Here is a 26,240-nt window from a genome sequence, read left to right as displayed (position 1 = left end):
CAAGACAGCTTTACAAGTGATCTATCTTTTTTATTATATGTGTAAAGAAAAGCAAAATATCCATAACAGAGATCCCTAGTTTCATGTACAATACTCTTTTATTCTACAATATATATAGAAGTGCTAATTTTATCTAGTATTTTTAAGTAATGAATTTTCTTTTTAATCAAAGCCCAGTAGTGTAGCAACTTGTGTCAGGTCCATTTCCATCTGATTATTCTATCTGAATTCCATAAGATAAGAATAAGAATTTAAAAAAAAAATTAGTAACAGTAATAGATGGAAGTGGAAAAGGAATTACATAGCACCTATTTTGTGTAGGTCTAAGTGCTTTTACAAATATATCATTTGATCCTCACAACAACTTTGTGAGATAAGTGCTCTTATTATTCTCATTCTATTGTTGAGGAAACAAAGATAAACAAAAGTTGAATGACTTGCTTAGGATCACACAGCTAATAAATGCTTGAAGAAGAATCTGACTTGTGGCCCAATGCTCTAATTACCATACTACCAGCTATTATTATTATTACCAATAAACATAAAAATGATAATAATAGACATCTGGATCAATCTTTCTGCAATGTGGTTTATTTACATTATTTCATTTGTTCCAATTAATAGTATGAGATGAATACTACAAGTAGTAATATCTCTATTTTATAGAGAAAAAACTGAAGATAAGAGTTTAAATAATGTATCTAAGGTTATATGGCAGATAGGTATCTTTCAAATGACTGAAGATTTTGAACCTGGATTTTCCTGAGTTTTATTAAAGTTCATAGGGTTGTAGATTAAGGATTGCCATGGATCTTAGAAGTTTTGTAATATAACTTTAGTTTTAAAAAAAAGAGTAAATTGAGGTTCAGAGAGAAGTGAACACCTGTGCAAGTGACATTGCAAAAATTTGAACCTAAATTTTTTGATGTCCATGTCTAATTTCCTTTCAATACAGAATGTTGCCTCTCATTTTCTCTTCTTTGTAGTCTGTGTTTGAAACCTTAATTTGTTCATAGTCAAACTTGCTTTTAAATACAACTTAAACTCTTAGTATCAGTTGGTTAATGTGACAGAAAAAGGAAAATGGTGGAGAACATGAAGAATGGGACACTAGTGAACTATTGGTGATGTTATGAACTGGTTCTATCATTTTGGAGAACAATTTCCAACTATACCCAAAGGAATATAAAACTGTATATTTTTTGATTTATCAATATCTATTTCTCTATCCCAATGAGATCAAAGAAAGGGGAAAAGAACCTAAATGTATGAAAATTTTCCTAGCAGTTCTTGTAGGGGCAAAGAGTTGGAAATTGAGGAGATGCCCATCAATTGGTGAACTGCTGAACAAGTTGTGATATACAATTGTGAAGAAATATTACTGTACTATAAGAAATGATGAGCAGGATGATTTCAGGAAAAAAAAAACCTTGGAATTTTTATATGAACTCATGCAAAGGGAAGTGAACAGAATGAGGAGAATATTGTACACAGTAATAACATTGTTGTAATGATAATCATTTGAAAAAGACTTACTCTGATCAAGATAATGATCCAAGACAATTCCAAAGGACCATGATGAAACATGCTTTCAATCTCCAGGGAGAAAACTGCTGAAATCTGGGGGCAGATGAAATACTTTTTAATTTTATTTTTCTTATTTGTGTGTATGTTTTCTTTTGCTACATAGCTACATGAATTCACATGTAAAATCAATATCATATTGTTTGAGCTCTTTCTGAATGGAAAAGATGGGAAAGGGAGAGAAAAAATTTGAAACTAAAAATGTCAAAGTGAATATTCATTTTTTAAATGTAATTGGGAAATATTTAATAAAATAAAATGTTTAAAAATAAAATTTATCTTTATTAAAACTTGACATTGACTATCAATGCAACCAACTGAAATTATATAATAATTCAAAAGTTCAAATATCTTAATTAATTTCAGTGCATAAAATACCCCAACTTTTTGAATCATCCAACCTCTATGCTCTTATTAGAATTGTTTATTTTTCTATACACTATCATTCTTTTTTTTTTTTTTTATGATTCTGGCGTGTATATATTAAATTCTTCAAGTTTTTATTTATTTATTTAGCTTTACCATTTGTCATATATTCTTTCTAGAGTTGTAAAAATATTTCTCATATTGTCAGCCAACAAATTCTTTCTCTGTTAATCATATTCCCTAATGATTTCTAGATCATATATATCAATAAACATTTCCAGCTGTAACACGTCACCATCTTTAAATTATCCAGTAATATTTAGTGAATATCTAGGTAATCATGGTCTCATGCTAGATGTTACATATATAATATTTACATTGACAAGTAAAATAAAAACTGAAATAAAATGTATTCCTTTCAATCAAAAGGGTTTGAAATATTCAGAGAAGAATATAAGTAGTTAAAACTGAAATAGCCCAGGCAATAAAATTCAAGACGGCCATAGTAATTCACAATTTAGAAATAATTTATTTGTAACTGGGCTAGATGGTGTGCATGGCCAGGATGGACCTCCAGTAGGATTCTGGCATGGTTCCGTGCCCAACTGAAATAGGGGCAGCCTAATAAGTATTCTTGTTCACCCTTGCTGGCACCTTTGGCATTAAACAATGACTCCACTTTACAGAAAGAAAGATACAATGACAGATGTTTTAACATAGATAGGGATCAGGGTTAGGTGACCACCCTCACAAACAGATATCCTTGGGAGCATTGTTGATCTGGCACTTTGAAGTGCAAAAGAAGTCCCCTAATCTAGCTGAGCCGACCTCTCTCTCTGCCAGCCCTAGGCCCTAAAACTGAGGGAGGGGTGAGGAGGCCAGTCCTTTGTCCATTTCAAAACAATGATTTCTTTGTTTTTGATGAGTAGGCCTCAAAACATAGATTTAAAACATTTCACATTGGTGGTGGTTCTTTTTGTAAGATGTTATTTTACTTGCTTGTTTTGAAACAGTCAATGTCTTCATGTGATATGTGGGGGTTGATTTCTGGCTTTTCTTTTTTCTGTCCCAGGAATGCAATAAATCAGGCTGTAATGTTTAGTACAAATGGTTCCTTGTGCCACATTTGGAGGACAAGTGCCTACAGCTTGTGATTTGCTTCCAGAATCACATGCGTAGTTGATCCCATTCTATAAAAGTTAAATGTTTAATTTTAGCTCACATTGTACTAGTGTAAATCACTGTTTGTATGTCACTATCAATAAACATACTTCAGTCTGTTGCACAAAAGCCAGTCAGCCATCTCTTCTTAATGGGAAATAAATCTTATTTGGCAAATTTATTTTAATAAATAAATGCCTTGCTAAGAACATAAAGTGGTCAGGATAGTTTTTTTCTTTTTTTTATAAATTGAAAACATTTGCTTAATGATCTATTTTAGGATTTAAAGAGAGTCATAATTCTTACTCACTGGAGGGGGGGGGAAGAGGGGAGGAAGAGGGAAGGGATTATAACTTACTGATATTAAAATAAAAGCCATTGATAATGTGTGTCCCATAGATTACTTTTCTTCTCATCATACCATGCCATAGCATATGTGTGGACCAAGTGCTGCTGAAGACATCAGATTTGTTTTAGTGGCTCCTAAATATTGAGATTTAGCATGGTTTCCAATTTAGGAGCAAACAAAGGAAGCTATCAGATTCTGTTTACCATTATAATATTACAGTATGTGGCTCCCAAGCTTCTTTGTGTGCACCACTTATGAATTCACATACATAAGGAAATGCAAGATCACTGGTTTGTAAAATTCCTATGGAGATCCCTAATAGGGTTTAACCTGTCACCCTATTACCTTCTTCTGTCATAGAAAGGGGCCTAATCTGACACTACTGCCTCAATGTATTTAATAATTAACAAGAATTTATTAATTACCTACTATGTGTAAAGTGCTATGAATACAAAGGGAACAAAGAAGTCATTTTTCCCTCAAGGAGCTTGCATTATAAGGAGAAAGGTAATTTGCATGCAATTTGCATATATAAAAGATATCTAGCATAAATTAAAGATAATCTTGTCATTGGTGAAAGATTCAAGGTAATAATTGATAGGTAGACAATGCAAAAAAGCTTTCTCTAGAAGCTGGTTCTTGACTTGAGTCCTGAAGGAAACTAGACATTCAACTTCAGAAGTGAAAATGGGAGAACATTCAACATCTGGGGCTCTGTCAAGACAAAGGCATAGAAAAAAAGAGAGGGACAATTGTGTAAGAAATAATACTAGTATGCCTTTATCATAATTTGCATAAAAGGAAATAATGAGGAATAATCACATATCTTCTTTTTCAAAATAATAATTTCAATCAAATTCTTGAAGGGTATAAAAGGTGTTTTGCGCTTCCTAAGAAAGTCATTGAGAAACATGGTGCTCAGAAGTAGAAAAAGTTGGTTTTAAGTCCTACTATATGTTTTCAAGTCAGATATATATTATCTATGAGATAATAGGCAAGTCTCTTAATCTCTCAGTGTGTCCAGTCAACTCATTAGAATTTAAGTTGTGAAGTAGGTGCTCATTTGCATTAATAATATGAAGTCTCTCTCCCTAATTCTTATCAGAAATTCCCTAAACCAAAGAAATCATTAGTGTATCCTCCCCCCAACCCCCAAATTTATATGAGTTCAACACCAAGATGACAATTTGTGCATTGATAATAATAGGGATATAGTGGGAGGTGGAGAGGGAGAGAGTGGGTAAGAGATAAAAAATCATTCTATTTAGAATTTGGATACCTGTGTTCAAGTCCTGACTTTGCAATTACCCTTTTAGTAAGACAGAACCAGTCCCTCAGGATTTAGTAACTAATATCTATATATAATTGTAGGAGCTTCAGTACTCCTTTGGGTCCTGGAGACATAAGACAGAGGTTACCCACAATTTTAAGGCACTTGGTGAGACTAACACAGTGATGCTACTCTATAAAGCTTTCTAAGCCGCAGTTAATTTATTGGACAATTGCTTGAAATTAGTTCCTCTTGATGAGAAATTCTTATCCTACTTTGCATGTCATAGAGGTTGTTGGCAGTCTGAAGAAACCTATGGATCTCTTCTCAGAGTAATGTCTTGGAATTAATAAAATAAAATGTGTAGAATTATAAAGGAAGTTTATTATATTGATTTGTAACTATAAAAATCATGTATGAGGAAGTTCAGGAAACTCAGGTTAAAAAATCCTGCATCTAGATTATTTTGAAAGCCTTTCTATCCATTGCATCCAAAGGAAAAATTCCCAATGGCTTCAAAAGAGATACCTTTCAGTATAAATCCAATGTTCAACTAATACATTCTTTTCAAAGTATGTTTTCTCCTATTTAGAAACACCTGCATCTCTCCAATTCTTTCATTAAGGGAAATAAAAATGAATCACATTCTTCACTTCTATCACACTGCTTTTATCACACATTTCAGAATGGGCATCATTATTAAGACATTTTTGGACATTTCACACTATTGGCAATAGAATTAATTCTGCCATTTTTACATCATATAAGAAAATCAAAATATCCTTCATTCAGCATTCTTTGACTCTACTTACCATCTGTTCTCCCTATTTTACTGCTGATAAAAAAAACCACTTGTACCTTTATTATGTTATAAAAAATACAAATACAATCATAAAAACCTCTCCATTAAAGGACATATTTGTCATGTCTCTAAATTTCCCAGAATACACACACACACTATACACACATATATATGTGTGTATATATGTATATGTATACATACATATGCAGCACATGCACATACACGTACATATAAAATTATTTAACATTATTCTGTTTAGGAAAAGCAAGCCTCACTTCTTTGAGTTATATTTCCCAAACCTATTAGATTGGTGTGTCTTGTTCAGGGTTCCATGTATTAGGAATGAAACAAAGAAATGGGGGATCCAGGAGAAAGATATGACATTAAATGTCTTATTGAGTATATGTAATAAAATAATTCTAACAGTTTTTTTAATATGACTTGAAAAATCAGAATTATGAAGAATGATTACAAAACAAGAGAAGAATAATTTAATAGAATTAATGACTGGTGAAAGTAAGCCTAAAATCTGTTGCTTTTTCCAAGTCCCCTACTTTTCTCTAATGCTTGCTTCCTGGAAACCCATCTAGAATTGTGAAGTCAGTAGAAGCAGAGGAAAAACTTATACTGTAACATCTGTATTGTAAAAACAAACATCTCATAAGCATTCTGAAAGACTAAATAATCAATCATTTTTCAGAGAGCTAATGAAAAAAGAAATTAGCTATTCCTTTCATGAGAGAGAAATGAACTAATACGCAAATTAAGAACAGAACTTTTGCATGTTTACAATATTGAAACTGGTTCTGCTTGATTATGATTAAATGGTATTAAAATCTTTTCCTCCCTTCCTCCCTTTTTCCTTCCTTTCTTCTGTTCTTCCTTCCTTCCTTCTTTCCTTTCTTTTCAGTGGATTAGAAGGATAGAGTTGAGGATAAAATTGTTTGATTATTAAAAATTTTAAGGATCATGTGTTTAATTCAAATAAAGGAGGAATGTGAAAAAGTTGTCTGACTATATTTTGTTGCACATTGAATCAAAGAGGAAAAGAGGTAGAGTCAGTAAAGACAGGCTATTCTCTGAAACCTTAACTCCTTAACTCAATTATTGTTTTATTTCATGTTCCTTAATTAGTCATAGCTATAGTTTGCAATTATCTTTTTTTTTTTTCTGAAGGGTTAAATGAGTTGTCCAGGGTCACACAGCTAGGAAGTATTAACACTCTGAAGCTGAATTTGAACTCAGGTCTCCTGACTGCAGAGCTAGAGCTCTATCCACTGTGTCATCTAGCTGCCCCATTTTGCAATAATCTTATATTATTCTTGTTCATGCATTTGCTTTGGAGATAGTAATATAACCTCTACCCAATTCACTAGTATGTTGTGAAGATCAAAGGAATTATTGTATATGTATTTTCTCTTCTTCTTTGATCATTCCTAGAGTAATTTGTCAGGATTTCTCCTTTACCGGATCCCTTCATATATTGTATTCTACCCATTTTATTAATTGTACCATCCCCTAGAATGTCAGTTTTGGGAGAGCATCCACTAATTTTTAATAGCACCAGTATCTTGCACATAGTAAGCTTAAGTCTGAGGAAACCTGTGGATCTCTTCTTTGATTGAATTTGTGAGCTACAAAATATCATATAAATGTAAGTAATTATTGCATAAATAGTAGATTTGCCCTTTAATTTTCATGCAATGATAAAGTAATCTTATCACATTTTTTACACATGATCTAATTTTCTTAAATTTTTGATACTTTCATCTAAAGCCCAAGATGTATAAATGTGACCTTTGTGCCAAATATATAATGCTGACTACTGGAAATAGTCTGCCTGAGAAAGAATCTATATATTTACACATATACACATATGCATATGTATTTCATATACATACACATATGTTTGTGTTTGTATTTAGCCTTATCTAGTTAATGTGGACCAATAGACCATCTGCCCCACTGAAAATAATTTTACTGACTGAAGCATTTATGATGGCATCAATGCTAAAATATGTTTTATACATAAATATGTATCCATATATATGAATGTGATTGATTACATTATTAACAGTAAGAGAAAGGACATATGATCTAATAAATAATGTTTTGATTTTGGAGTTAGCAAGATCTGAGTTGAAATTCTACTTCAAACATTAGTTGTGTGGCCTTTGGCAAATGAACTACTCTGAGTATTAATTTCTTTATGTATAAAATAGGAATAATCTCCCCTACCATACAGATTTGTTGTAAGAATAAAATTGACTGATTTATATAAAATACTTTATAAACCTAAAAGTGTTATATATTACACGTGCAAACCTATTTATTAATTAAATTCATTCTATGATCACATGTAAAACTTTGAACAAGTGACTTAAGCTGAAAATGCTGGTCACCTCTTTCAGATATAAACTCTATTACAAAATTTAATTTCCTCCTTTGTAATCTTGGGTGGAGCAGTTTTGAATGTCTGGCTATAGAAGATCTAATAGGCCTGTCAATATCATGCCTTTAACAAAGAAATCAACATTTGATTCTTGAATTCCTCTCTTCATTCAGTTTCTTACACAACATCCTATTATTTGCATTTAATAACAAAGTCAAGTATGAAATAATACAAGTTCATAGGCCACCAATACAGAAATGGTCTAAGAAATTAAAAAAACAAACAAACAAAGGCAGTCACAGCCATAGGTTAAAGTAAGTTAGTCTAATAATTATTAGTCTTTTATCAAAAGCACTGATTTTTCTTTTTTTTTCCTTGGGGGAAGTTGAATAGAAACTGTTCTTACAGATTTTCACTAACGACAGGACCTAGGGCTGCCTCTAAACATTTCTGTCAATTATTATTTTCTTACTATTTTCCTGTCAACTGCTCTTTCCTTATTACCCAGCCTAGACTGACAGCTTGTTAACTTGACTTCCACCATGCGTGACCTTGTCTTTTGACATTCAGGGGAGAAATGCAGTCTGTCAATACAAGCAAGAATAAAGGAGGGAGGTCATCTGCAGAAAAAAAATTTGGGACTGCTTTGGCAGCTTCTGCAGACTTAGACTTGCGATCAGCTGGCTTCCCCCTGCCCCAAAAATGTTGGAGGGCATTCCAGTGTTAGTGGGCTAATACATGTAATTAAAGAGGTTTGGCCTTAGCTATTCCCAACCCATCTGCACAAGCCTGACTACCACTGTATTACTCATTAGGAATCATAGGCCCTGACCTACTGGAAATCCAAAGGACTAAAAGGTTAGGGGTGGACAGCTTGGATAAGAGCCAGTACTGCTTTTGACCTTGGGTGGCCAAATCAGCTAAAAATCAGACTCTGGATCTAAAGTTCACATTGTTTAAAAAAAAAATTAAAAGGTTCCAATTTTCTCTGCCTTCATGAGACCTATTATTTTTAGCTATTATTTCCCCCCACATTTTTGTATTCAGAGAACAGCATAAGTGTACTGACAGTCTGGCAAATTAACAGTTTCCAAAAAAGATCTAAAAAGTCAAAAAATATGAAAATGTATGTTGGAAAAATAACATTTAGTCATTATTGCCACCCTAATAATAGAATAAATTAGTGCTCATTGGAAATAATTAGGGGTAGGGACACATGAAAGGGGTATCAGAAAAACTGAATTTGAAACCCCTTTGTTTTGTCCCTCACTAAATATCTAGAAACAGCTCACACCTAACTACCTTTATTATTAATACATTTTCTGTTCTAAATTTATTTCTTTGTACTTGAATACAAGTAAAGAATGATCCCTTTTAAGATTCTTACTATCTGTACAGTTCACAAGATTGTGAACACTGGAAACACAAATACACACACACACACAAAAAAAAAAAAAAAAAAAAAAAGAAGAAGAAGAAGAAGAAGAAATACCCAACCATCTCTACTGAGGATTTTCCTTACTGGGTTTTTAGGGAAAAAATAGTCTTTTAGTATATGGGTTCTTTCCTTAGTTCCAAGCTCCCTGCTCCCCTTTACCTCATTTTGTAGGATTGAAAGGGCAAAAATAAAATGTGTCAAGAGGAAGTTTTTTAGGTTTTTCTTTGATGAGGAAATGGATTGTTATGGGTTCTAGGCTACCTTCTATGTCTTCTATTGTTGTGCCACCGTTCTCTTTTATTGTCCTGATCCAGTTTCCCTAATTGTTCTATTCAGTTACTCTGCCTCAGATTATAACCATTCCCTCTTAACATTGGGATAAAGGTCTTATATCGTACACCTTAGGCTATACTTATTCTCTCTTAATGTTTGATGGGATAAAGGTCTTTATCCATTTTAGACATCATTAGAATATCAGAAGCCTCTCTAGTACCTCCCATTATGTCATCCTAGATACCTCCCCAATTAGGTCATATCCATCCAGGTACCTCCCCCATTATGTCACCGTTCTTGTTACCCTATTAAAGAATCTTGTATCTGACATTCACTGCTGGATTCTTTGAGACGATAGTCTCATTCAGCCTTGGTACCAAACCATGGATCCATTTGGTCCCAGTAAATCTCTCCTATTTAATAAATTATTAAATACTCTGTAATCTCTATCTTGCTCAGTTTCTCCAGCATTACACTATAATTATTTTTATGTGCTTTTGAGTGATGATGCTCATCTCTGAGGTAATTCTGATCTCCTATTCAGTTGTGACTTTTCTGCAAAAGGGAATCTCTCCCCTCCCACATTTCCTATAGAACAGCACTGCCATGGATCTTGCAACATCTGGAGTGGGAGGTGAGAGGGCAAGGCCACAAAGGGCCACCTAAAGGATCAGAACAGAATGAAGATTAAAAGGACAGAAAACAAAACAAAAACAAACAAAAAGAACAAGAACAAAAGTAAACAAACAAAAAATGTGACTCATGTAAATTTCTTTTAGAATAGTCAAGATTTCCTAACTTGTTCCAAGATTATGCAGGCAATTCTATCAAATGTAATGGGCATAAAAATTGCACACTTCCTACTGTTTAGGGCAGGGACTGCTTGACAATGGGTTCTTTCAGCCAAAGACCCTCTTGAAGTTTATCTAATAAATTATAGAGAGGATGCAATAAGTGGCAATGAAAATGGTACAGATGCAGGTGAAATTATAGAACTTTGAAGAATTGCAAAATATTCTAGCAGTTGGTAGGTAGTATGGGAGTGGAAAACCTTTCTCAGTTTTGTCATTTGTAAATTGAGGGAGTTGAATTATATGAATCCTATCCATATAACCTTAAAATTCTAAAAGTAATGACATTTTCATAACTCTTTGGGGAACAGAGGTGGGGAGGCTTTAGGGGAAGAGTTGTTATGGTGGAAATAGAAAATGAAATGTAGATTAAAAAAAAAAGAAAATGGAAAAGAAAATCCTGAGTAGTCCTTGACCTTGGTAAAATAGTATTGCAGTGTTTACTTTTTTGTTTTCCATAATAAGATTTTCCATAGCAACATAAATTTAAGAAACAAAAGCCTACAATGTGAAATACAAACACAATACCTATTTAAAAAATATTAACAAAACTTTCTGACCACCAGTACTATAAAACCTTGCCTCCTTGCCAGGACAAGCATATGACAATGGAGAGAATATGGATGAATAGATGTTTACATGAGCAGAAGAGATATAATTCCCTTATAATTTGTAAAGAGAGGTATTTAGTATTATGGCACTTAAAAAGTTCAAGAGACATAATGTCTGGGTAATTAGTGATTTTATTAATAATGCCAGCATTATTAAAGGAGATCTATGGCATTCTTGAATGTCAAACACTCTAATGGCAGCGCACTCTGACTCATATGCCCTTGGAAAGGGGTGCTCCTGAGGGTGGCAATCAACACTAATTGATTAATGATTAATGAGAGAAAGAATATTTCAAAGAGGGCCAGAGATTCCATTCTTCTACCCATAATAACCTCAGCTTTGGACAATCTTTTCAAAGAATTTATATCCACCTAAGTCTGATCTAGTTGGGTGGAGTAGCAATACTCAGAAAGAAGAGAATATTAATTCTATCTTCCACTAGCCCTGCCCTTGAGAGGTAGAACAAAAAAATATAGCAATTTTAATAATTGACTTGATATGAGAAAGAAATAATAATCTCTCTCTAGTAATTTACTATATTTGGGAGTAGGCTGAAAAGGTTGCCATTATGCTAGTCATGTTCAGGAATGAGTATCAGAGAGATGTTATTGGATATAATAGCACTATCCCAGTATTTCTTAAGAGTGTAAAAATCCCAGATACTTGATCTGGATAGCAGGAAGAGAAAGCTTTAATCTTATATCCTAAATTACTCCCTGAGGCAAGCAAGGAGGAACACTGATAGGATTATCTGGTCCTTTTGTTCTTAAGAAGGCCTTTTATTCCTTACAAGATCCTACCCTTTATGTGGACTCCCTGCTTTTACTTTCCCTATAAAAGAACTACTCTACTGTAATTGCCCTGATAATATTAGAACCCTAGCTCCTTTTTAAGGTTAGTCCTCCAGTCCTTGGCATAATCTCATGTAAAACTCCTCTTTTAGGAATTTAGCCAGCTTCTTGTAGTTGAGGGTTCATTAGAAATTTGCATAGCATCTTCTCCCTGTTTAACAATGAATTCTGCTAAGAAATTTAAATCTTGTCTTTCCCCTTGTTAATTGCTAAAACTTCAGATGGATTTGGCCCACTGTCATGTATGACATTTTTCCCTCTTGATTTGGAGATGGTTTAAACCTACAAATTCTTTTGAGACAACCCATGACATCAGCCTATAACCCAAATTTACTTTTAGAGTCCACAACTCCTTCCCAACATTTGGTAGCAAACCCCATCACTTCTTCCCATGTTTGTAAAACTTTGCCAAAAATAATCAATGTGTCACCACTACTCATGGGTAGATACCAAGTGTACAGGGCAATTAAGTGTTCAAAAGCTGAAAATATAACTGACCAGGAGAAACTTTGCTAAAACAGTATTTTTGCTCTTTTCTGGTCTATTGAGTGAAGTGGAGTATTAAGTTACATTAATTTCTATTCTATAATAGAACTTATTCGGTTATATTTAGTTATGATCATGGCATTTCTTCAGCTAGATTGCTAAGTTCCTCAAGGGCAGGAAGTGCCCACAGTAACCAAAGGAGTGAAGTTTGTATATCTAGTTCTTTAAATGCATGTGGAGTAAATGATCTTTATGTGAATCAATAGTTTCATTAGAGGTTTGGTTTTAGAGGTCTTTCTCACTCCTAGAATGGGAGGCAAAAGAAAAGAAGTCAGAAGAAATAGGTTCATTCTCTATCACTTACTCTCTATGTGACTTAAAGAAGGCATTTCATCTTCTTAGACCTTAGCTTCTTTATAGGCAGATTAAATATTCATAGTAGAGATTAAAATCTAAAAATCTCTTGCCCCTCAGTTCGGAAGTGGCTGAATAAGTTATAGTATATGAATGTAATGTAATATTATTGTTATATAAGAAATGATGAATAGGCTGATTTCAGAAAAGCCTGGAAAGACTTGTATGAACTGATGTTAAGTGAAGTGAGCAGAACCAAGAGAACAATGTACACAGTAACAACAAAATTATGTAATGATCAGCTGTGATACTTGACTCTTTTTACCAATGAGGTGATTCAGGGCAATTTCAAAAGACTTATGATGGACAGAGCCATCCACATCCAGAGAGAGAAAGCATAATATTTTCACTTTTTGTTGTTATTTGCTAGTTTTTTTCCTCCATTATTGTGTCTTTTCCATTTTGATTTTTTTTTTTTGCATAGCATGACAAATATAGAAATATGTTTAGAAGTATTTTACATGTTTAACTTATATCAGATTGCTTGCTGCCTTGGGGAGGGAGTGGGGGCGAGGGAAGGAGAAAAATTCGAAACACAAGGCTTTGCAAAGGTGAATGCTGAAAATTATCTTTTCAGGTATTTGAAAAAATAAAATAATATTTAAAAAAATTAAATACTGACAAATCTCCTTTATTATGTGTGCATAGATCACTTTGTACTCATTATTAGCATCTCATCATTTAGGACTTTATTCTATTTTATTTTTCCAAATTAGTTCATGTGTGGATTACTTCCTCATGTCATCACCCCCACAGGACTATACTTTTTGTAGATAGGGACCAAATCATTTGTATTTATTGTATTTACTATACTAACAATCATTGTATCAGACATGTAAGAAATGAAGGTGATTTAGGAATCACAATTTGTCTCCACTACCTAATATCTATGTAACTCTGTTTCTTCATCTGTAAAATGGGTTAATACTTATTCTACTTATTTCACAAGGCCACCACTAAAAAAAAAATGTTTTTAAATCTTAAAGTGGGATATAAATGTAAATCATTACACTTGTTTTGAGAACACGTGCAATAAATCCATATGAATTTATTGGCAAACTAGTTTAAAAAACAAATGTAAAATAAATATAGGGTTTCAGAAAAATGCATTTTATGGTTCCTTATTATATAGACTATGATACAGCTAAATTCATTGTCATTAACACCACCACTAGAGAAAAAGTGGGCCATCGCCTGATTAACCTAAAAGGCTATCATTAGTCTAATTTCCCAACATCAACAATATAAAGGTATTCCATATTATGTCTAAACAGTACATCATAATAATTTTCAGACTTTATAAATATAGAGACTTGCCACAACTGCATACATATTTTCTGCCATGTCACAACACTTTCATTCCCTGAGGAAATCTTCTAAGTGTAGTGACAGTTCCTATTTAAGAAACACTATTCAATTCTTAGAGAAACTACCCAGAGCAAGAAAGGACTCTACTGACATGACCAATGAAAATGTATTCAGTAACTGGAGGGGAGACACAAATTTGGTATTTGGATCATATTTGGATTTATTTGAAACCTTCAGAAAGTGTCCATCAGAACAGGGAATCACAACTTTATTGCATTTCATGAGCTCCTTTGGCAGCTTGTTAAAACCTATAAGCTTCTTCTCAGAATCAAATTTTTAAATTACTGAAGGAGATGCTAAATTTAAGGTAGATGTTAGTACAATAAAGATGTTACTTTTTTTTCCTCATCCAAGTCTGTGGAAATGCTGAAATTTGGCTATAGAGATGCATGGATTGCAGATGAAAAATCAGTGCATCAGAACATATTTCAGCCTTGCTTAAATAAATTGGACACATGTTGTAATATCTATTTTATGGGTATTAACTTTTGCTTTTGATGTTACAACTAATGATGTCATAACTAAATTTGTGAGATATAACTATTTCAGGATCATAAAAACATCACTAAAAGGTACCTTAAGGATTATCTATTTTTAATACACCTTTCCACCTCTACTCCTAACTTGCCTTAGATTAGTAAATTAGATTCCTAGAAATCTATTTCACATATCCCCTATTCTGGGCTTTCTAGTGCTATCATTCTCAAAGTTCCTCTTCGTAGACTTCCCAATATTGATCAGCCAGTTGACATTAATTAGCTTCCACAAAAAGGATATTTATTGAGGATGCATAGCAAGGACAGAAGTTACAAAACATCTCTCAAACTAGGGAAACTTTGTTTATACAAAATCCCTGGAAAGAGTGTGCTTAAACTAAAAGCACAAATTTAATAAGAAATGTATAGACAACACATGGAGCCAAGGAGGTACCTCATGAGTTAAAGACTTGTGAATCCTTATGGGGTCCTCATCAAGTTCATATTGGGTAAAGGCCTCAGAAATGAACAAGTCAAGCTACTACTCTACAATTCACTCATTAGACTTAGCTATTGATGCTACTTATTCCACTTGATGGCAAGCTCAAACAAGATAATATTTGTAAAGCAATTATTAGCATTTTGCCTTCTACATAGTAGGTGTTTAATAAATTCTTGTTTCCTTCCTCATCAACATGTAATCCCAATAATAATGAACAACTAGCAATTGCTTTAAGTTTTGCTAAGAATATTACAAATGTGCTCTTGTTTGATCCTAACAAAAGCTCTGTAGGTTGGCTGCTATGATTTCCCTCATTTTGCAGATGAGTGAATTGAAGATGAGTTATTGCCCAGGGTCATCCAGCTAATAAATGTCTGAATTAAGACTTGAACTCTTCTCCTACTGATTTTACATCCATTGCTCTAGCCACTGCATCAAATAGCTGCCTCCAAGCAATCATTTGTTAGCATAACTAAAATACCTAGAAATACAATGCTTTCTGTTATATCATATTATTTCTCTTTCTGCAGCAAATTGTGTGAAATGAATATTGCTAGAATGGAAAACAACAACAACAAAAAAAATGATGATGAAAAGGGCATTCTTCTTCATTGAGCTAGAGGAGGTGATAGTATAAGTTTCCATATTAAATCAAGCATTGAGGAAATATCTTGTGTTGGCCAGCATTGCTTTTGAGGGATCCAGATTTACACTGTGAGAGATAAAAATGGCACTCATTTACAAGTGAAGAGGGTATGGTTTTCAGACTCCCAAGTCCCCGAAAATGAAGGGTAGTCATTTGTATTATATGACTTCTCAGAAAACAATTGTACGTGTTCTTTTCTGAGTTGCTTTAATAAAAAGTAAGTATTCTGCTCCCCACACAGAAAGTTCCTTGTTGGCTACTTTTTCCACTAAATTATATTTCCATTGAACTATAATCTATATTCCTAATTTAATAAATCTGTATTTCCTATTCTACATTTATTACAGGATAAACATGTGTTTGAAAAATTTTCTTTATTTTGATTAAAGCACTTTTTCATAAGATTCTTTTCTTAACTATTTACTCAAATCAAAGTAGCATATTATTATATGTTTTCATTTTGTAGAGAAACCAAAAAAAATTATTTATAAAAATGCCTTATGTTTATAAGATTCTGGATATTTTTCCAAGCATCATCACATTTTATATGTGAAATACATAGATGTGTAAATTTTTATTGTTGCAAAAGAGAAGACAGACACAGTGACAAAAGGAGATTAAGTCATGTAGCAAGAGGAGCACCAAATTAGAAGTCAATCAGTCATTTTAATCAGCATTTATTAAATGACATATAAATGTTAGACACTGTAGTAAACCCTGAGGCTATTAATCAAAAAATAAACAGTTCCTAAACTTAAGAATCAGCATTATCAAATATATTTTAGCATAAGATTGATTAGTAGGTAATAGTTTTCATTTCAACAAGCCATAAAACTGACCACGGAAAGGGGCAGGTTGATTATCAGTGTTGGTATTTGGAAGGTAAGTTCCAAATCAATTGCACTAGACTCTGTGGTGGAGTGTCCCAACATAGTACAATGGAAATGATTTCAGCATGGAGATATTCATTAACTGCTAGGCTCTGGTTTTGAATTTTCTGACATTTGGACACATAGTTGATGTTCAAAAATCTTCTTAATTGGTTTATGAAAATAATACTCTTGATTATATTATATCTTTAATACAAATATATTTACATTCATATATACATTTATTTACTTCCCTTTCTCTAGAAGTGTGCTGGTAAATGTTTAGTAACTAGCTCTCTGGGGGAGGCAGAGGAGAGTAAGCCTGACACTTTAATTTTAATTTTAATTTTTTATTGTTGTCAAGGCAGACATATGTATACATTTATACATCTATATACATATATATACATATGGTATATACACACAGGCATGTATAAAACAGATACAAAGTCATTGGAGGACATTAACTGCTATTATTGTTCAATAATTTTTCAGTCATGTACATCTCTTTGTGATTTCATTTGGAATTTTCTTGATATAAATACACTGGAGTGATTTCCTAATTCTTTCTCCAGCTCTTTTTATAGATAAGGAAACTGAGGTAGGCAGAGGTTAAGTGACTTAAGGATCACACAGTTAATTAGTCTCTAAGTTTACATTTGAACTCAGGCCTTCCTGACTCCAAGTGTGGCACTTTAATCATTATCTATAACATCCATCGTTATTAAGAATCATAGGAGCAGCTAGATGATGCAGTGGATAGAGCACCAGCTCTGAAGTCAGGAGGACCTAAGTTCAAATCTGCCTTCAGACACTTAACTCTTCCTAGTTGTGTGACTCTGAGGAAGTCACTTAACTCTTGCTTCAAACAAACAAACAAATAAAAAAATTATGAAAGGTAATGGAGCCAAGATGGTGGAGTAAAGGCAAGAATCTGCCATGCTCTCCCCCAAACTGCTTCAATTCCTTTAAATATTGACGCTAAGTAAAATTTAGAACATTAGAACACACAAAAAGATAGGGCAATTTTCCAGCCAAAAAAAACTTAGAAGGTCAGCTGGAAATATCTGTGGGACCAGGTTGGGAGCCTGGTGTAGGCCACACCAGCATAATCTTGGCCTCTGTGCCAGGAAAGCAAGAATTGGTCTAGGGACCTCTGAATCAGTGGCAGTACTGGTGGGTTCCAGACCTCTCAAGCCAGAGACACCAAAGACATCTTGCAAGGTCAGCAGGAAAGGTTTGTTAGGAGGGTGACAGGGCCTTGGGAAACCAGCAAACCAAGAGTGGGTATGGACAGTGGCAGCAGGTGACTGCTTCTGGAGCCTCAGCTTATAGGAGGTCTCTTTATTAGCAGTGAGGAAGGACTCCGTTGCTTTATCACACTATGTTTTACAGCTACAGTGGGGCAAGTACACTGCTAGCAGTTCTAGGGTAGGAAAGAGGGCATGTGATCAGGTCCCTAGAAGGATCTCTGAAAACAGCTGTAAAACCCCTGAAGCTTGGGACAGGGCATCTTCCACCCCAGAAACAGAGTTTTATTTTTTTTAAAAAGGTTAAAACCTAAAAATAGGCTAGAAAAATGGGCAGAAAACAAACAAAAGACATATATTTCTGACTTTTGAAAGTTATGGAAGATCAAAGCACACACTCAGAAAACATCAAAATTTCTGCATCTGAAACCTCCAAGAAAAATGAGAATTAGTCTCAGACCATGGAAGACCTCAAAAGGGATTTTGAAATCAAGCAAGAGAGGAAAAATTAGGAAGAAAATTGAGAATGATATAAAAGGAAATACAAAAAGCTAAAGAGGACAAGAATGCCTTAAAGAGTAAAATTGGTCAAATGGGAAAGAAGGTACAAAAGCTCACTAAAGAAAATAATTTCATAAAAATTAGAATTGATCAAATGAAAACTAATGACATAGGGAGAAATCAAAATATAATAAAGCAAAACCAAAATAATGGAAAAATAGAGAAAAAAAAGTAAATTATTTCATTGGAAAAACAACTGACCTAGAAAATAGATCCAGGAGAGATCATTTAAAAATTAGAAAGTTATGATAAAAAAAAAGACCATGGGCATCATCTTTCAAGAAATTATCAAGGAAAACTGTTCTGTTATTCTAGGACTAGAGTATAAAATAGAACTTGAAAGAATCTACTGATCACTTCTTGAAAGAGATCCCATAATGAAAACTCCCTAGAATATTTTAGCCAAATTCCATAATTCCCAGATCAGGGAGAAAATACAGCAAGTATCCAAAAAGAAACAATTTCAAATATAGTGAGCCTATAGACAAGATAACACAAGATTCAGTAGTTTGTACATCAAAGGACCAAAGAGCTTGGAAAATAATATTCTGGAGAACAATGGAGGTAGGATTACAACCAAGAATCACTTACCCAACAAAACAGTATAATCTTTAAGGGAAAAAGGCAGAAATTCTGTGACATAGAGGATTTTCAAGCATTCATGATGTAAAGACAAGAGCTGAATGGAAAATCTGATTTTCAAATACAGAAGTCAGGAAAAACATAAAGAGAAAACCATGAAAGTGATATCATAAGGGACTTAATAAGATTTATCTGTTTACATTTCTATATGGGAGAATGATGCTTGTAAATCAGAACTTTCTCATTATTATTGCAGTTATAAGAAGTTATACAGACAGAAGGCACAGGCGTGAGTTGAATGTGCAGTTGAATATGAATAAATTAAGGAGGGAGAGAGGAAGGTACTGGAAGAAAGGGAAAGGGAGAAGTGGAATGGTATAAATTATCTGTCATAAAAGAGGTAAGAAAAAGCTTTTACAATGGAAGGGAAGAGGGGGAAGACAGAGGGAGGGAGCAAATCTTACTATCATTTGAATTGGCTGAAAGAGGAAATAGCATACAGACTCTTTGTTTATTTTTGATACAAGGGAAAACTTTCTGGTTAGAGGAAGGTGGAAGATAAGGAAAAGAGAAAAGAAAAGGGGAAGAGATATATTCAAAAATGACAATGTTGTTAAAAACCAAACCAAACCAAAAACTTTAATGAATGTTTTCAAGTAGATATTATCCAGGTTATAATAATGTAAGAGGGAAAGAGCATATGGGAAGGGGAGAAAGGTGAAAGAAGAGATGGCATATTGAGGAAGGACCGGTCAGTAGCAAACCACTTTTGAGGAGGGATAAGGTGAAGAGAGAGAGAAAAATAGAATAAATGAGGGGAAATACAGTTAGTAATAGTACTTGGGAAAATAATTTTGAAGCAAGCTTTTCTGATTAGCCCTCATTTCTCAAACATATAGGGAATGAGATAAAATTTGCAAAAAAAAAAAAAAAAAAAAAAAAAAAAAGAGCTATGACACAATTGATAAATGACCAAAGAAATGAATTATGCCTAAAGGGCTATAAAAGCATGTCTATCCTTTGACCTAACAACACAACTAATAGGCATGAATGCCAAAAGAGATTTTTTAAAAAGAAAAATGAGCTATATATACAAAAATACTTGTAGCAGCTCTCTTCTCAGGGAAAAGAATTGGAAATTGAGGGGATATCCATCAATTGGAGAATGGCTTAGTAAATTGTGGTATGTAATTATGATGGAATATTATTTGTTCTATGGAAGATGATGAGCAGGATGCTCTCAGAAAAACCTGGAAAATTCTCCATGAACTCAAGTAAAGTGAAATGGACCGTGTTCAAAGTAAAAGCAATGTTGTGGAATGATCAGCTATGAAAGACTTTGCTATTCTCAGCAATGCAATGATCCACGAATATTCTGAAGGACTTACAATGAAAAATCTTATCCAGAGAAAGAATTGATTTTGTCTAAATACAGACTGAAGCATAAAAGAGAGAATCACAAAAGGTCTCATTGAAGATACTCATTAAGTCTTGAAGGAAACTAGGCACTCTAAGAACTGGAGGTAAGAAAGAGTATATTCTATGTAGGAGAGTCATCTAGGAGAGAAGCATAGTGAAGCTATGATGTAGAATGTATGAAAAATAGAAAATCAGTAAGTGTTTAAAGTTTTTAGTAAATTGTATAACTTTAGCCCTTGAGAAAAGGTACTTTCCTCTTGTCTTTGTATAGGGTGGGTGTTGATGGATGTGTACCATTTTACATACTATTATATATAATTAACATGTTTGTAAATATTGCTATCCTGTTTTTTTTTTCTGTCCTCTGATTTTCTCCCTTCCTTCCTTCCTTCTTTCCTCTCTTCCTTCCTTCTTTCCTTTTCTTTTTTAATTGTTTATTTGTGATACAAGGAATGACTTCCTGTTTAAGGAAGAGAGAAAGGAAAGGGGAAGAGATATATTTAAACATGATAATGTTGTAAAAAAAAACCAACAATTCAAAAACTTCTAAATGAGTGTGTTCAAATAGACTTTATCCAGATTCTATGATTTGTCCAAGATCACATAGAGGTGAAAGTTTTGATCCATTTTTCTGTTCTCTTTCCACTACAATTAAGACAAAGATCTTAGTTTTCTGATTATAGCTACACAGATTAAAAAAAAAAAGCTTCAGAAATAAGAGGAGCAAGGCCACGCTGAAGGTAATTTAAACATCACTTAAAGCAATTTAAAATTTTTCAGTATGAGCACTAATACCGTGGTCAGGTTTGACTTATTTATTTTTGTTGATTGTTTATAGTAGAAGGTTGGCAACCTATGGCTAGGATCAAATTCCACCCACCACCTGCTTTTGTATGTCCTATGAGGTAAGGATGATTTTTATATTTTTAAACACAATAAAAGTGTATGTAAAATTTTTTAAAATGCCATCTTTTGCAGGTTATGCAAAAACAGGGGAAATCAGATTCAGTCCATGCATGAAATAGTTTGCTCACTCCTCAGCTAGACCAAACCAAAACAAAAATATTAAAAATGCAAGTAAAACTTTAAAGTATTGGGCTTATCTCCCCACCCCCCAACCTCCAGCCAGTTAATAAACATTTACTAGCATACCTCTAGAGAAGGATGAGTAGATAAATGTAGGTCTGAAAAAAATTACATACATTTTTAAAAGAGAGAGTATGGTAGAGTGTTATTTTCATTAATCAATACATCAACTACATGCCCAAATATTCTTATATAACAGTTGAGAGATCAGTTGAAATTAAATGGCATAAATCTGTAGTAGAGTCAGTAAATTTTCCAGAAACTTTTAGCAACTTTCCACTAGATTTACAGAAATTAAAATTAAGGGTTTCCAGCAGCACCCCAGTTTTATCTCCATTTTTTTCACCATGGTAAATTTCAACCTATGACAATTCTTATCCCAACCTGAACTATTTTTCCTCTCACCTCTAAATTGGTTAAGGCATTTATGAAAGTCCTTAATACCTCTAAATATATACTCTCTTGACCTAAGGTAGATGTTGCTGATAGCAAGGGCCCTCTGTGGCCAGGTAGGATGCTGGTAGGAAGAGGGACTATGACTGTGATAGCTTTAGAATGAGAAATAAGAAGAGAAGCTCTTTCTAAAGGATCTTTCTGACCATAATTGAAGAAACATTGTCAATAGAAGAGACAATTCTGATAGTCTAGAGTTTTACATATAATTTTAGAATAACCACATATTCAAGTTTTCTTGGCCATATTTTAAAAGAAGCATCTTTGGGGCAATATAATATTATGAAATGAATTATGATATATGCAATGAATATACTAGTAATTTAGATTTTTCAGGGCTCTTGTTTTCCTAGCAGAATCTGATTTGGCAGTCAGAGACTCACAATGTACTTAATCACTTCTTGACAATGCTATCACAATCACTACATTCTTGTGCCTGTGAACATTAAATGAAGTGAATGAAAGATTGCAGAACCTGTTCCCATAACAGAACTCTGGTTCTGTACTCCACCCACTAATGACCTCCAAGACTTGAAACAATCAACTTGAGGACTGTTCCCAGAAGACTCAAGAATACTTAAATATTCTTAGACTCATGGGCTTTTTGTGGGAAATCACTCAGTCCCTAGAAATGGTTATGTTGTAATCTACCTTTCTCTACTCCCCTTTTCTACTTGTGATTTATGTATATAAACTGTGTCTTCATTCTAGCATGTAGAGTTCTTTCAGGAGAATTTCAAAGGCCTGCAGATTCTTCTGCATTCTGAAATTAATTAACTAAATTTCTGCTCAATTCCTGATATACACATCACTAGCCTGCTCTATTTTCTTATTTTCAGGTTAGAAACTGTCTTTCTCAGGCTATATTTCTATTAATAATATCTACAGCTAGATACTCATGAAATGAGTCTTCACAGTGTCCACTGAATAAAACATTGTCTCACAATCTTGTCATTTGTGGCCCCCTACTATCTTCCAATATCTAAATTTTCCAGCCTTATCTTATATACCTTTCCTTCACGTAATCTGCATTCAAGCTAAGCCAGACTAATCTCTTCCAAACTTCCTTTTTCTTTTGTACATAGCTTCTCTTTATGCACAGCCAGCTCTCTTTAGAGCACTACTAGATCCCACTGAATTCATAGGCCTATATGTTTTTCTCTTTATGCTAACATAAGCTAGAAAAATGATTCACTATGACTTTTTCCTTGCATTTTTCCCATCAGAATTTGATCTGGTGCATTTCCTAGATCTATTTGGAAGTAGTTTTTGTGTCAAGCTTATTATCCTTCTTCCTGTTACTTTCTGTGCTCTAAAGTACAAATTGAGTTGTTAGGCTTGAAAGTAAATTGGACACTGGGCCTATACTTAGGAAGAACTGAGTTCAAACCCAACCTCAGACACTTTCGAGTTATGTGACCCAGGGTAACTAAGTACCTTAACCTTTGCATATTTCAGTTTTTTTTTTTTTTTTGTTTGTTTGTTTTGTAAAGTGGGTGTAATATTAGCACCTACTTCTTAGGGCTTTTGTAATGATCATATGTGATAATATTTGTAAAATATTTTGCACAGTAACTTGCATATAGTTGGCATGTTTCTTTCTTTTACCAGTTACCTGAATTTCAGTTTCCTCATCTTTAAAATGAAAGAGTTGAATTAAATGGCCACTGTAGTGCCTTGAATTATGTATTATCCTATCTCTTACATATAGGACACTAAAAAACTCAAATAGGTTGTACTCTCACAGTTTTGAGACTTCTTTCCAACAAGACAGATTACAACTATTTCATACCTATATGACTCTTGTCCACAGTTTCTCATAAGTTAACCATAAGGTGTATACACAATAAACAGGAGATGTTCTCTGAATTATGAGGATACTGTTAAAGAAGCACTGGCTGACCAAGTATCAACTCTTATCCCTGCCATTTGACCAGCTCATCTTCCCTTTCTTCTATATAGTACTTTAATAACATCCTTTATTCCATTTTTCTTCAAAATTCCTCATTGGTTGTATATTGTCACACATATTGCTCACACTCATCTTGAAACTTTATTTTGCTGTCTTTCTGATATTCATTTTTAATTATTCTAAGATGTATGCTATATCTTATTGCCATATATCAATACTGATAAAACATAGGACTATATTTCCCATGGAACTTTAGGGCCATGAAAGAGCTTTGTAATTCACTATGTAAATATATTATATGCACATTACATATGTAACTCTTTCAGTTATCAGTAGTAGTAAGAAAGTACATTAAACACCAGATCCATAAATGGAATTTTGTGAAGAATATCCAATACTTAAAGTAGAATGAAATAAGAATAAAGCAAGAAGGATAAGAATAAGTAATAAGAGGAGAGAAAAGTGAAGAGAGACTAGTGTTTTTAAAAGTATTTTTGTATGAGTCAGAAATTTTTTATAAAAAAGAAACAAATAATTTATCTTCTTGTAAGGCATTTAGAGAAGAAATGAAAGTTTCCCAACAGAACACTAATTTGGCATAGGATGTCCTACAGGAGAAAATATTGGAAATTGGAGAAATGCTTTAATATTTATGAATTTTATTTCTCTAGGAATTGATCTGCCTACTCTCAGATTTAATCACATTATCTTATGATGGCCTCAAACTTATAAAAAACATGTTCCCAAGTCAGTGTGGGACTGAAAATATTAGCAACTTTAAATAATCTACACAACTTTCTGTAATATATCCCAATTGTCACCTATTTATGTTTAGTGTCATTGAGCTGAATACTTGGACAACTATTTTGACTCTTCTCAACTCAACCTCAGTCTACTCTACCATTTCCATTATGTTACCTCTCCAGTCAACTTCAAGACTAGAATGTATTAAATATGAGGAAGAAAAATGCACAACTTTGCAATTACAGAAATCTGATATGCCAGGAGCAACAGATACCATGATGAAAACAGCTTATTTCTGGATTCCTCAGAAGCCAAGGTAAGAATCTCATAAATAAGTGCAGAATGATAATTTAGAATGTTCTTCTTTGTTTGTGGTGACCTTAGATAAAGAAAATTATTTTCCAAGAGAAAAAGATATGACATAAGTATTATTCAAAGTCATTTAATGTTGGAAAAAGAGAATTGTAAATGTAGAAAATAAAATTTGGGCCATGATCCTAAAACAAAGCAAGGTACACATCCCTTCAAGATTCTAAAGTATCCTTGAGTAGATTGGGATGTCTAATCCCTTCTTTCAATGGCTAGAGGACTCTTTTTTTTTTTTTTTTTTTTTTTGTATTCTCCATCCCCCAACTGTTTGGTGCAATTAACTAGTGTTCTAGTATCAGTTAACCATTTAGCACCAATTATCTTTTACAATGTTATTTACTTTAAAAGATATAGTAAGAACAAACATTTCCTATAATACTGTGGAGCAATTCATCCTAATTTAGTATCTGGAAAGAGTGAGTTTAGACTTAATTCAATTTTAAAATAGCAATGGTTTCACCAAGTTTATGTCCACATGTGGCATCATTGTCAGATGAATTTTAGCTACCATTGGACTGGGTCCAGAAAATAATTCTAGATAAATCTCTGACACTTGGATCATCACTGCTGAGTATATTGTTAAACACAGTGTTAATCTAAGACAAAGTAACAACCAGTGGCTTGTTATCCTGAATTTTTGAAACTACAATTCCTTCACCTAAAGTTAAAAAAAAAAAAAAGAACAAAGGCAGTGGCAAAAGGACTAAGACCTATTTCTACAGTGCTATAAGGCCTTTATATTTACAGCATTGTATCTCACCACTTGCTGTCAGGGAAAGTAGAGTCAAAACAAGAGAGAACAGAAAAAGAAAATGACCAAAATATTCATCAGTACTGAAAGCATTCTCACCTTTCTCCACCAAGTTCTGAGTTTCTGAATCAGTCAAAAAGGCTTCTCTTAACTCCATAATTAGCAGATCAGAACCAGTTACATATTGTTCATGCATGTTCAGTTCTCTCCAAGGAACTGTCTCCCCACCTCTCTGTGTGGACAAATGCCATCTGAGGCATCCTGTAAATGTATCATCCATTCTTACATAAGTAAAGTGAGAATGTTTAAAGACTAAAACATGTACTTGTTCACATTGCCTATTTTGAACTCCTGAAAGCTAAAATCAACACAATACCATCATAATGAGAAGCATCATGGAGTA

General features: G+C 33.4%; 1 pseudogene; it reads right to left on the bottom strand.

Moving 5' to 3' along the window:
* The window catches only part of LOC127544456 (40S ribosomal protein S12-like), a 39,791-nt pseudogene extending 13,758 nt beyond the window's left edge, over positions 1-26,033 (bottom strand).
* Positions 26,034-26,240: the final 207 nt, after the last annotated feature.

This window comes from Antechinus flavipes, chromosome 1, assembly GCF_016432865.1.
Source record: "Antechinus flavipes isolate AdamAnt ecotype Samford, QLD, Australia chromosome 1, AdamAnt_v2, whole genome shotgun sequence".
Classification (NCBI taxonomy): Eukaryota; Metazoa; Chordata; class Mammalia; order Dasyuromorphia; family Dasyuridae; genus Antechinus; species Antechinus flavipes.
The sequence above is the reverse complement of the archived record's forward strand: the minus strand, read 5'-3'. Positions and strand labels throughout refer to the sequence as shown.